Source organism: Chiloscyllium plagiosum, chromosome 39 (genome assembly GCF_004010195.1).
Source record: "Chiloscyllium plagiosum isolate BGI_BamShark_2017 chromosome 39, ASM401019v2, whole genome shotgun sequence".
Lineage (NCBI taxonomy): Eukaryota > Metazoa > Chordata > Chondrichthyes > Orectolobiformes > Hemiscylliidae > Chiloscyllium > Chiloscyllium plagiosum.
This window is the reverse complement of record NC_057748.1, coordinates 13,005,154-13,018,355: the sequence shown is the minus strand read 5'-3', so window position 1 is coordinate 13,018,355 and position 13,202 is coordinate 13,005,154.

The following is a 13,202-nucleotide window of genomic DNA, read 5'->3' as shown; positions in this document are numbered from 1 at the left end:
ACCAGCAACCCCGCTCTGGGCACACCATGCACTAGTTACTGCCTCCCCAACACCAGCAACCCCGCTCTGGGCACACCATGCACTAGTTACTGCCTCACTAATACCAGGATCCCCTCTCTGGGCACACCATGCACTAGTTACCACCTCCCCAACACCAGGATCCCCTCTCTGGGCACACCATGCACTGGTTACTACCTCCCCAACACCAGGATCCCTGCGCTGGGCACACCATGCACTAGTTACTACCTCACCAACACCAGGATCCCTGCGCTGGGCACACCATGCACTAGTTACCACCTCCCCAACACCAGCAACCCCGCTCTGGGCACACCATGCACTAGTTACTGCCTCACCAACTCCAGGATCCCTGCGCTGGGCACACCATGCACTAGTTACTGCCTCACCAACACCAGGATCCCTGCTCTGGGCACACCATGCACTAGTTACTGCCTCCCCAACACCAGGATCCCTGCTCTGGGCACACCAGGCACTAGTTACCACCTCCCCAACACCAGGATCCCCTCTCTGGGCACACCATGCACTATGTACTGCCTCCCCAACACCAGGATCCCCGCTCTGGGCACACCATGCACTAGTTACTACCTCACCAACACCAGGATCCCTGCTCTGGGCACACCATGGACTTGTTACTGCCTCCCCAACTCCAGGATCCCAGCTCTGGGCACACCATGCACTAGTTACTACCTCACCAACACCAGGATCCCTGCTCTGGGCACACCATGCACTAGTTACTACCTCACCAACACCAGGATCCCCGCTCTGGGAACACCATGGACTTGTTACTGCCTCCCCAACTCCAGGATCCCAGCTCTGGGCACACCATGCACTAGTTACTACCTCACCAACACCATGATCCCCGCTCTGGGCACACCATGTGCTAGTTACTACCTCACCAACACCCGGATCCCCGCTCTGGGCACACCATGCACTAGTTACTACCTCACCAACACCAGGATCCCCGCTCTGGGCACACCACGCACTAGTTGCTACCTCACCAACACCCGGATCCCCGCTCTGGGCACACCATGAACTAGTTGCTACCTCACCAACACCCGGATCCCCGCTCTGGGCACACCACGCACTAGTTGCCACCTCACCAACACCAGGATCCCCACTCTGGGCACACCATGCACTAGTTACTACCTCACCAACACCAAGATCCCTGCTCTGGGCACAACACGCTGTAGCTACCGCCTCACCAATGCCAGGAATACCCATCTGGGCCTACTGCAACCAGAAGTCTGTGGCCAATGCCCATGTCAACAGTCCTGCTCCAGCCGCTCCTCTCGGAGATGTTGCCTTGCCGAAGCTGCCACCTTGAAAACTCTACTGCGACAGCTGCTCCCAATCGCTGGGGGAGCTTTGCCACTGAGTGCTGGGAGGGCGTTATTGCTGCTGCTGTCCAACACCGCCTCCAGTCACCATGAGGAGCTTTGCCTGCTGCCAGGTAGGGCCTACAATTCGTGCAGTGCCTGCTCTAGCTGCCAAGCCAATTTGATCAACTTGGCTTGGCAGCTTTGCCTCTTGATCAACTTGGCAATGACATTAAAACTGAAGAAGCTGGTTTTTGTCAGAGGTGATAGCTTGGTGGCATTATCGCTAGACTATTAACCCAGGTAATGTTCAGGGGACCTGGGTTTGAATCCCACCATATGGACTTTGAATCCAATAAAAATCTGGAATTAGGATTCTAGCAGTGACTAGGAAACCAATGTTGGAAAAAGCCCATCTGGCTCATGAATTCCTTTAAGGAATGAGATGCCGTCCTTACCTGGTCTGGCCTACACATGAGTCCAGACCCATAGCAATGTGATTGACACTTAACTGCCCCCGGGCAATAAACGCTTGCCTGAATAGTGACACCCACGTCTTGTGAATGAATTAAAAGGAACAGTCTCCCAATTCCACCAGTAGAGGAAATACTTTCTCAGCATTGAATTCATTTCATCATTTTAAGCAACCCATATACATTACCCCACATACACCGGAACTCAAGAGTTGAGCCATGTTTCTGTAACTAGCCTCGTTATTTCACCTTCTGAATCCTGGAACCATTTGGATGAATCCACTCAGCCCTATCAGAAACTGATTGCTCCATGAGTGAGACTTCAAACTGAAGGTTTGCAGATGGAGTCAAACCAAAGTTTTACACACGTTGTGGTAGAACCCTACAGTGGGAAAGTCCATCGAGTCCGCACCGACCCTCTAAACAGCATCCCACCCAGATCCACCCTGCGTTTCCAATGGCTAACCCACCTAGTCTTTATATCCTAGTCTTTATAGTCTTTATAACCCACCGAGTCTTTGTATAACTCATGCTGCACAAACTAAGTCCAAAATTGCTGGATAAGCTCATCAGGTCTGGCAGCATCTGTGGAGAGAAATCAGCGTTAATGTTTCATACCCTGTACACTATGGGGAAATTTAACACGTCCAATCCACCTAACCTGCAGACTTTTAGACTGTGGGAGGAAAGCCAGGGCAAACCCACGCAGCCTCAGGGAGAACGTGCCAACTCCACACAGACAGTGGCCTGAGGCTGGAATCGGACCCAGGTCCCTGGCACTGTGAGGCAGCAGTGCTAACCACTGAACCACTATACCACCCTACACAACTGATGCATGACTTCACACTTTCCTGTGGCTAAGCTATGATCCTTACTAAATAGTGGAGTAAAGTTGAGGGGCTGAATGGCCTTCATTTGCTCCTATATTTCACACTTGTTCACCTACTGAAGGTGTGGTTTGCAATGTTTGACTTTCCAGGGTGGATGTAGGTTTGCTCACTGAGCTGGAAGGTTCATTTCCAGACATTTCATTACCTTACTAGGTAACATCTTCAGTGGACCTCAGGCGAAGCAGTGATGAAAATTCCTGCTTTCTATTTATATGTTTGGGTTTCTTTGGGTTGATGATGTCATTTCCTGTGGTGAAGTCACTTCCTGTTCTTTTTCTCAGGGGCAGTAGATGGGCTCTAACTCGATTTGTTTGTTGATAGCGTTCCAGGGGTAGCTCGATGACTTGGGGAAGAGGAAGCCCTGGTTTTGGGTCGAAGGAGGTCCAGAGGAAAAATGTTGTCCTGTCCCGAGAGGGGACAGGAATGCCACTCCACTCTACTGCCTCTACTGGTGCAATGCTTCCTGACTTCATTTCCTGCTCCCAAACCTCCTGATGACAAAGATGGAGTGCCAAATACAAAACATTCCCTTCCGCCTGGTAACCTCTGTGGAAGTCTTGAATAAAATGAATAGCACAGCACTTACTGTCTTCCCAAAGAATTTAAAAGATGAGACGGCCAGTAAACAAATGAACATAGAAACAAGGAACAGGAGTTTGGCCACTTGGCCACACGAGCCTGCTCTACTGTTCAATAAAATCATGGCTGATCTCATTTTAACCTCAACCTAACAGTTGGTGACACAATGGCTCAGTGGTTAGCCCTGCTGTCTCACAGCACCAGGGGCCTGGGTTCGATTCCAGCCTTGGGTGACTGTGTGTGTGTGGAGTTTGCACATTCCCCTGTGTCTGTGTGAATTTGCTCCAGTTTCCTCCCATAGTCACAAAGATGTGCAGGTTGGCCAAGCTAAATTGCTGATAGTGTTAGGTGGATTAGTCAGGGGTAAATGTAGGGGAATGTTTCTGGGTTGGTTACTCTTCGAAGGGTCAGTGTGGGCTTGTTGGGCCGAAGGGCCTATTTCCATACTGAAGGGAATCAATAAAATCATGGCTGATCTCATTTTAACCTCAACCTAACAGTTGGTGACACAGTGGCTCAGTGGTTAGCACTGCTGTCTCACAGCACCAGGGGCCTGGGTTCGATTCCAGCCTTGGGTGACTGTCTGTGTGGACTTTGCATGTTCTCCAGTTCCCCACCCCCACACAGTCCAAAGATGTGCAGCTTAGGTGGAGTGGTTATGGGAAATTGCTCCACAGTGTCTGGAGGTGTGCAAGTTAGGGGGGGATTGGCCATGGGGAATGCAAGGTTACAGGGATTTGGTGGGGTGCTCTTCAGAGGGGCTCAGATGGCCTGCTTCCACACTCTAGGGGTTCTATGATTCTTGCATATCCCTGATAATCTTTCATCTCCTTGGTCACCTGCCTTAAAAATATTTAAAGATGCTGCATCCATTGCCTGTTGCGGAAGGGAGTTCCCGAGACTCTGAAAGAGGAAAGTATTTCCCCATTGCTGTCCTAAATTGACGCCCATTTATTTATCTATCTTCGCGCTGGTCGGCTTGAAGGTAGATACAACCCAGAAGCTTCTGAGAAAAAACTCTGTCAATTTCCTCAATTCTGTCTTACAAGGTGAGAACATTTGAGAGAGCATTCTTGGAAGTCACCCAGCGTGAAATCCAAAACTCCTCTTTCAACTTACCACAGGAAAGTGAAGACGAGAAGGCTGATATAACCTTGAATCTGATTTGGAGACATGCGTCTATGAAGTCTTCCTAAGGACATTGGGTTGAGGGCAGTTTGGCTTGGTGTGATCATGGCAGAGGTCACTCGGCCAGACATTAAATAGCCAAGGAACAAATCAACTGAGAAGATGATGATTGGTGGGCGTGTGGGCAGAAAGGGTGTATCTTGATTCTGGGGACTCAGCAGACAGTAGCTGAGGGAGAGGTCATTGATTGGGTCATTTAGTGTTTGGCTTGAAGGTAATGTTCCTCCTACTCTTGGCCCACAAGCAGTGCTGCGAAGGCAACTCTAACCTTCTCACCTCATTTCACCTTTTGAGGTTAGTGGCCGATAAAGTAAACATGTGTAAGCTTCAAAGCCTGGAAATGACCACCCTGTGGGCACATGCTCACTCCTCATCCTTGCCCACCCCTGTCCACCTGGAAGTGAGTGTTTTTTGAGGCTGGTTGGATTTCTGTTTTGGGTCCTTTAAAAAAACGATATCACACATAATCCACCCCTCCCTCATCTGTTTTTGGTGGTTAACATGCAGCCTTCTCCCTTTAATGTCACTAGAAAATCTTTGTGAGAAGTAACTTGCTAAAGTGAACATTACCAATTCCCTTTGCAACTTTGTAAACTTCAATTAGGTCAGTCAAAGCCTTTTCTTTAGAAAGTCAATGCACACATACCTCGCATCATTCATTCGCATTTGGGTCCTTGGCACATTAAGCTCTGTTCGTCTTTATGTTTCCACACTTGAAAATACATCACCATCCCTTCAGTGTCGCTGGGACAAAATCCTGGAATTCCCTCCCCAATGGCATTCTGGGTCAACCACAGCACATGGCCTGCAGCAGTTCAAGAGGGCAGCTCACCACCCCTTCTCAAAGGGTAACTAGGGACGGGCAATAAATGCTGGGCCCAGCCAGTGATGCACACATCCAACAAATCCATTGGTTTAGTAATTGTAATACTGTCTTGCCTCTGTACAGCTGATCATAGCTGTATGAAATGAAAACAGCAATGTTGAGGCAAGCAGTGTTGTTGTTTCTCAACAAACATCCTGACATTGCATAGAAAGGCTTCCATTTATATGGTACGTAACAGCTAGTGTGGTATTTTGAGGGGGGATTGGTTAACTCGGATGGCTGGTTTGTAATGCAATGTAACACCGACAGTGTCAGTTCAATTCATGCTCTGGCTGAGTGTGGCATAAAGGACTCTCCTTCTCACATTCTTCCCTCACCTGAGGCACAGTGAACCTCAGGTTAAATCATCACTAGTCACCTCTGTCTAATGAGCATGATGGTCTGCTAATACTCTGGAGCCTCTACCTTTTACGTTTGATATGCATTTTGTGTTTAAATGTAGGATATGCAACAACTAAGCATTGCCAAACAAAGAGACTTTGGGGTGCAGGTGCACTGTTCCTTGAAAATGGAGTTGCAGGTAGACAGGATAGTGAGGAAGGTGTTTGGTACACTTGTCTTTATTGGTCAGTGCATTGAGTATAGGGGTTGGGAAGTCATGTTGCTGCTGAACAGGACATCGGTTAGGTCACTTTTGGAATACTGCGTTCCAATCATTTCTCCCTGCTTTAGGAAAAGTGTTGTGAAACTGAAAGGGTTCAGAAAAGGTTTACAAGAATGTTGCCAAAATTGGAGGATTTGAGCAATAAGGAGAGCAAAATGCTGGGGTTATTTTGACCTGGAGCATCGGAGGCTGAAGGGTGACCATATAGATGTTTATAAAATCCTGAGGGACATGGATAGGGTGAATAGTCAAGGTCTTTTCCCCAGGATAGGAGAGTTCAAAACTAAAGGGTATAGGTTTAGGTTGAGAGGAGAAAGACTTAAAAGCATTCCAAGGGGCAACGTTTTCACACAGAGAGTAGTGTGTGTATGGAATGAGTTGGCAGTGGAAGTGGTGGAGGCTAGATTGGTATACAAATGGGAAGGGTTCAGAGCGGTATGGGGCAAATGCTGGCAAATGGGATTAGACTCATTTAGGATATGCGGTTGGCATGGGCGAGTTGTACCTAAGTGTCTATTTTGGTACCATCTCTATAATTCCCTGACTCTAACCAATTTGCACACAACAGCATGACAATAAACTGATTGTTTTCCAGTGATGCAGTTTGAGAGACAAATATTGGTCAGGACAATGTGGAAGGATACTCTGTTCTTTTTCAAAATAATGGCATGAGATTGTTTACCAAAGATGGGGTGCTAGCCTTGTTGACATCCCGCTGAAAAGCAGTGCCACCAACTGTGCATGTATGGGAGGCAATGGCCTAGTGGCATTATAACTGAGCTGTTAATCCAGAGTCCCAGCTAGTGTTCTGGGAGACCCAGGTTCAAATCCCACCATCTGCCCATGGAGTGATTTGAATCCAATAAATATATGGAACTAAGAGTCTAATGGTGAGAATGAATTAATTGTTCTTAAAAATCCTTTTGGCTCATTAATGTCCTTTAAGGAAGGAAGCTGTAATCCTTATCTGGTCTGGCCTACATGTGACTCCAGACCCACAGCAACATGGTTGACTCTTAACTGCCCTCTGGGCAATTAGGAATAGTTAGTAAATGTTGGCCCAGCCAGTGACCTCCACATCCTGTGAATTAATTCTAAATAAAGGGCGGCACGGTGGCCCAGTGGTTAGCACTGCTGCCTCACAGCGCCTGTAGACCCGGGTTCAATTCCCGCCTCAGGCGACTGACTGTGTGGAGTTTGCACATTCTCCCCGTGTCTGCGTGGGTTTCCTCCGGGTGCTCCGGTTTCCTCCCGCAGGCCAAAGATGTGCAGGTCAGGTGAATTGGCCATGCTAAATTGCCCATAGTGTTAGGTAAGGGGTAAATGTAGGGGTAGGGGTGTGGGTGGTTTGCGCTTCGGCGGGGCGGTGTGGACTTGTTGGGCCGAAGGGCCTGTTTCCACACTGTAAAGTAATCTAATCTAAAAGCTCCCCTTCATTATGCAATGGGAGCATCAGCTGCAATTTGTGTGTGTCCAGGTCCTGGAGTGAGACCAGATTGTGACGAATTGGGGAACAGCTGACACTTGAAGCTGAAACGACTCTTCAAAGTTTCTGAGCGATGTGATTAAGGCACATCGTAAGTTGAGAGTCTTTTATCTTGGCTTTCCTTTTGGGACAATATGTTTGGGCTGGTCCCTTTTGAACATCAAACTTTGGCAATGTTGGGCAGTTCTATGCTTGATCGTTCTCTTCTGGTTTCCTGTGGGGCTTATTCTTGGCTGGGCAGATGGAAACTCAGTCTGTAAGGTGCTGTTGTTAATTAGCAATATTTGATGTGACTGCCTTTGCTTTCCCTTACTCCATTTCATGACTATTGATTTTGCCGTAACTTTGCTCTGATTGCTAAATGATCACAATACGCAATGGTTTCTACACAGCATCTATTGAACGGTTCCATCGATAAAGAAAGAGATGCTTAACTATGTTCAACAGGTCCTGGGCTAATGTCTTTGGACAACCGTATTATCACTGACCATAGGTACATCATAAGTTCCTGAAGTAAAAATGTGACATTGATTTGAAATTGACCTATTTAAACTAATGCTAAGATTGATTAAAAAAAAGTGACAACTACCTGCTCAATCTGACTCCCCCCCCTGCCCAATAATTTGACAGAGGCTGGTATCCTGTCCTTTAGTCAACCTTAGTATACTCATAAACAATCCTTGATTATAATTCGGCCTCTTCACAGCGCCAGGGACCCGAGTTTCCATTCTAACCTCGGGTGACTGTCTGTGTGGAGTTTGCGCATTCTCCCAGTGTCTGAGTGGGTTTCCTCCCACAATCCAAAGATGTGCAGGTTAAGGTGGATTGGCCCATGCTAAATTGCCCATAGTGTTCAGGGATGTGTAGGTTAAGTGCATGAGTCAGGGGTAAATATCGGATGACAGGGTAGGGGAATGGGTCTAGGTGGGTTACTCTTCGGAGGGTTGCTGTGGACTTGTTGGGCTGAATGGCTTGTTTCCACACTGTAGGGATTCTAAGTTCAACCTATTTATGTCAGCTAGGGCTCCCTGATTGGGTCTGATTCACACCCCCAATCAGGAAACTCATATTCTATGAAATCCAGCTGACTGACCTCATTACAATCACTGCGCCCCATGAATCATTGGTTGTTTTTTTGCCCAGTGTGGAATTTTCCAAGCATTGGGTTAATGGCTTCAGAGATCTGAGGTCACTTGACAATGACAGGCACAGAGTGTACAAATTATAAGATACAAACACACACCTCCAAACACTTACGCACCAATGTTAGATTTTGAGATTTATACTTTGATTGTAGTGGATTTGTTGATTGTTGGGCTCTGTGTTGTTATATATTGTTCACTGGTTACACCACACCTGCAGTGGTACAGCCATTTCAGAGCCTCACACCTTAGGGAACGGATGGGAGGATTGCAGTGTAGATTTATCTAAAAGGTACTTGGACTCTGAGGGTTAAATTCCTCAGAAAAATTATTCAAATCAGAATTGTGTCATAGAGTCATACAGCATAGAAACAGACCCTTCGGTCCAACTCGTTCATACCAACCATAATCCCAAACTAAATTAGTCCCACCGGCTTGCTTTGCTCCATATCCCTCTTAAACATTTCCTATTTCTGCGCTTATCCAAATGTCTTTTAAACGTTGCAATTATACCCGCACCCATCACTTCCTCTGGAGGGTCATTCCAAGCACTGACCACTCTGTGTAAAAAATATATATCTTTGGGTCCTTTTTAAATCTTTCTCCTTAGAAATATGCCCCTAGTTTTGAACTCCCCACTTTAGGGAAAAGACCTTCGCTATTCATTTTGTCTATACCCATCATGATTTTATAAACCTTTCAAAGGTCATCCCACAACTTCCTATGCTCTAGTGAAAAAGATCCCCACCTACGCAGCCTATTTTTATAACTCAAACTCTTCATTCCCGGCAATATCCCAGTAAATCTTTTCCGAAGCCTCTCCAGCTTAATAATACCCTTCCTATAACGTGTGACCACAACCGCACACAGTTCTCCAGAAGAGGCCTCACCAACTTCCTGCACAACCTTAACGTGACGTCACAACTCCTAGACTCAAAGGACTGAGCAACGAAGGAAGGTTTGCGATGTCACAAAGCTAGTCCCTTTCTTATCTAAAAGCTGTTCCTTGGCTCAATAATACTCTGTCCTCAATTTTTTTTCAGTGGGGTTATAAACCAGGCTGGGCTCAAATCAGTCTGGTTTGGTACAGAGATGAAAGGATTTTGAGAGGCCTTTTGACATATGTAAACAGATGAGACTTCAGACCAAAGTGGGTCGTGTTTAGAAGTGACCTGTATAAAGAAAGGGAAGTGGCCAGCTCTCTAGTTTAGTTTAGTCCTGAGCTGGTAAGGAGTTCAACAGTGTGCTGTGTGGAAACTCTCACTCTCTCTCCTTCTGCCCTTCAACTTCAATCTGTAAGCATGTATTCCATTTATACAGGGTTTTAAAGGGAGTTTGCTTATTCGAACTGTTGTGTATATTCGGAACAGCATAATTAAGTCTAGTCGGATAGACTGAGTTCTGTTGGGGCTCTTTATTCTATTCTTTGCATTTCTTTGTGTAATTTTGTGAATAAATTTTTGTCTATTTCAAAATCCAGTAGTCAACCTCGCCAACCTACTCTGGGTAATTCTCACTGTACACTTACCGAAACAAATTGCATAGTTACGGTCTGGGGCTGCCTGCTTAAGAATGTTTTGAGTGGTCTGGCCTAATCCATAACAGCTAAGTTCCTTCTTAACCATGTTGTTTATATGTGATTCAAATTTCAAAAGAATTAAGTACCCAGGTCTCTCTGTTCTACAGCACTACCCAGGGCTCCACCATTAATTGTCTAAGTCCTGCCCTTGTTTGTTTTACCAAAGTGCAATACCTGGCATTTATCCAAATTAAACCCCATCTGTCAGTCCTCAGCTCATTGACTCATTTGATCAAGATCTCTTTGTAATCTTAGGAAACATTCTTCACTGCCCATTACACCACCATTGTTGCTGTCATCTGCAAACTTCCTAACTACACTTTCTATATTGTCATCCAAATCATTGATGTAAATGACAAACAAAAGTATACCCAGTACCGATCGCTGTGGAACTCTGCTGGTCACAGGTCTCCAGAGCGAAAACTAACGCTTCACCACCACTCTCTGTCTTCTACCATCAGGCCAATTATGGATCCAATTGGCAAGCTCACCCTGAATCCCATGTGATCGAGCTTTACTAATAAAGCTACCAAATGAAACCTTATCTAGGGCTTTGCTAAAGTCCAAATAAACGACATCTAACACTCTGTCGTCATCAATTGTTTTTGGTTACTTCCTCAAAAAACTCAATCAAATTTGTGAGACATGATTTCCCTTGTACAAAACTATCCCTAATGAATCCTGGCCTTGCCAAATGTATATAAATCCTATCGTTCACAATCACCTCCGACAACATACCCATCACCAATGTCAGACTCATAGGTCTATAGTTCCCAAGTTTCTCCTTAAGACTTTCTTAAATAAAGACACAACATTAGCCACTCTCCAGTCCTCTGGCACCTCACCGACACAAATATTTCTGCTAGGCGCTCCACAATTCCCCCCTAATGTCCCACAATGTCCTGGGATACACTTGAACAGATCACAGAGATTTATCCATCTGTATATTTTCTAAGACCTTCCTCTTCTATAATGTGAACTGTTTTCAAAACATCATGTTCCACAGTAAAAACTGATGCAAATTATCCAGTGAATACCTCTTCCCATCTTCTGAGATTCAACATCAAGATGACTTTGTTGGTCTTTAAGGAGTCCTACTCTCTCTCTAGCTGCTCTTTTGTTTTTAATCTTCTTGCGGAATCTCTTTGGTTATCCTTAATCTTATCTGCCAAGGCTATTTCATATTCTCTCTTTGCCTTCCTGATTTCCCTCTTAATACACTCTTTATACACTTCAAAAGATTCATTTAGATTAGATTTCCTACAGAATGGAAACAGGCATTTGGCTCAACAAGTCCATACCAACCCTCTGAAGAGTAACCCACCCTGATCCGTTCCCCTATGTTTACTCCTGACTAACACTACAGGGGGGTGGGTGCAGTGTTGCGGGGAGGTTTCAGCAATGCTGCAGGTCCCTTACACACGCATGTGTGTCTGCTCAGAAACAAACCCTGAGACGGAGAGAGGGAGCAAGGCAGGCAGAGCAAGGATAAAAGAAACTTCAGGAAGCTCCGAGCCCCTGAGAAGAGGCATTGGATCAATTAACTGAATAATCAATTATCCAAACGAAATAGTGCCCGCCCATCTCGTTCGTATAATCGAGGTTCCTCTGTATGTCTAATATATGATTCTTTTTTTATTCTTGACTGGAGCCTCAATATCTTTATTCATCCATTGTTGCTTCATCTTACCAGTTTAACTTACACTAATATGAATATAATGCCTCTTTATACTAAGGATGAGAGAATCATAAAACAGGGGGGAAAGTGAGGACTGCATGAGCTTATGCTCGAAACGTCGATTCTCCTGCTCCTCTGATGTTGCCTGACCTGCTGTGCCTTTCCAGCACCACACTTTATGACTCAGAATTGTAAAGCACCTTCAGAAAATTATTAAATTTAAAATCTGAGTTGGAGAATATTTGCTCAAGGGCATCATGTGATGTGGAACTACAGCAGGTAGATGGAATTGAGATACTGAGAGCCTGATTGCATTGAATGGCAGAACAAGGTAAAGAGCCTAATCCTGTTATTATACACAATCACTGGCTTTGAAAAGAGCTAACCTAAGTCCAAAATTAGTTTTAAAAGAGAATCTACAATTAAAACTTGACCAAACAGATACCAACCTAGGTCAGGAGATTTCTTGTACAAATCCTTTTTTGAAAATAGAAATGGTTACACAACTTGATTAAACTGCCTGTTCAGGGTTCAACCTTTGAAAGTGCTGTGCGTCAGAATACATCCATAATCAAAGGTTGAAGGAAATAAATTACTAGCATTAAAGTTTCAAGGTATCAACAGGAGTAGGTATGATAAGAGGAAAACTATTTCCAGTCGAAGTCTCAGGGATGTAATTAAAGCCAAATCTTTCAGGAGTCAAAGTTCAAAACTATTTTACCCAGAAAGAGAATGTTCCTTGCTTGAAACTCCCTACTGCAAATGGCATTTGTAAGATTAGTGAAAGAGTTTCAATCTGAGATTGATAGATTTCTCTTCAGCAAAAGGTGTGGGGTAAAAGAATGTAGTAAATAGAATCAGAGGAAGGCTATTCAGTCCCTTGAGCTTGTTCTGGCTTTCATGGGTGATCTTGCATCTTAACACCATTGTTCTGAACCATTCCCACATCCCTTGATTTCTTTGGATTATCTAGACATCTGTCAGACTCTGTCTTGAACGTAATCATTAGCTGAACCTCATTGGCCCTCTGCTATAGAGAAGTCCTAAGCTTTGTCACCCTCTGAAGAAAGCAAAGACTCCTCCACTCAGTTCTTAGAGCTCTATGACTAAAGTTTGTGAGAAGATTTGTAGCTCGGGTGCTCGTTGCTGTGGTTCTGTTCGCCGAGCTGGAAGTTTTTGTTGCAAACGTTTCGTCCCCTGTCTCGGTGACATCCTCAGTGCTTGGGAGCCTCCTGTGAAGCGCTTCTGTGGTGTTTCCTCCGGCATTTATAGTGGCCTATCCCTGCCGCTTCCGGTTGTCAGTTTCAGCTGTCCGCTGTAGTGGCCGGTATATTGGGTCCAGGTCAATGTGTTTGTTGATGGA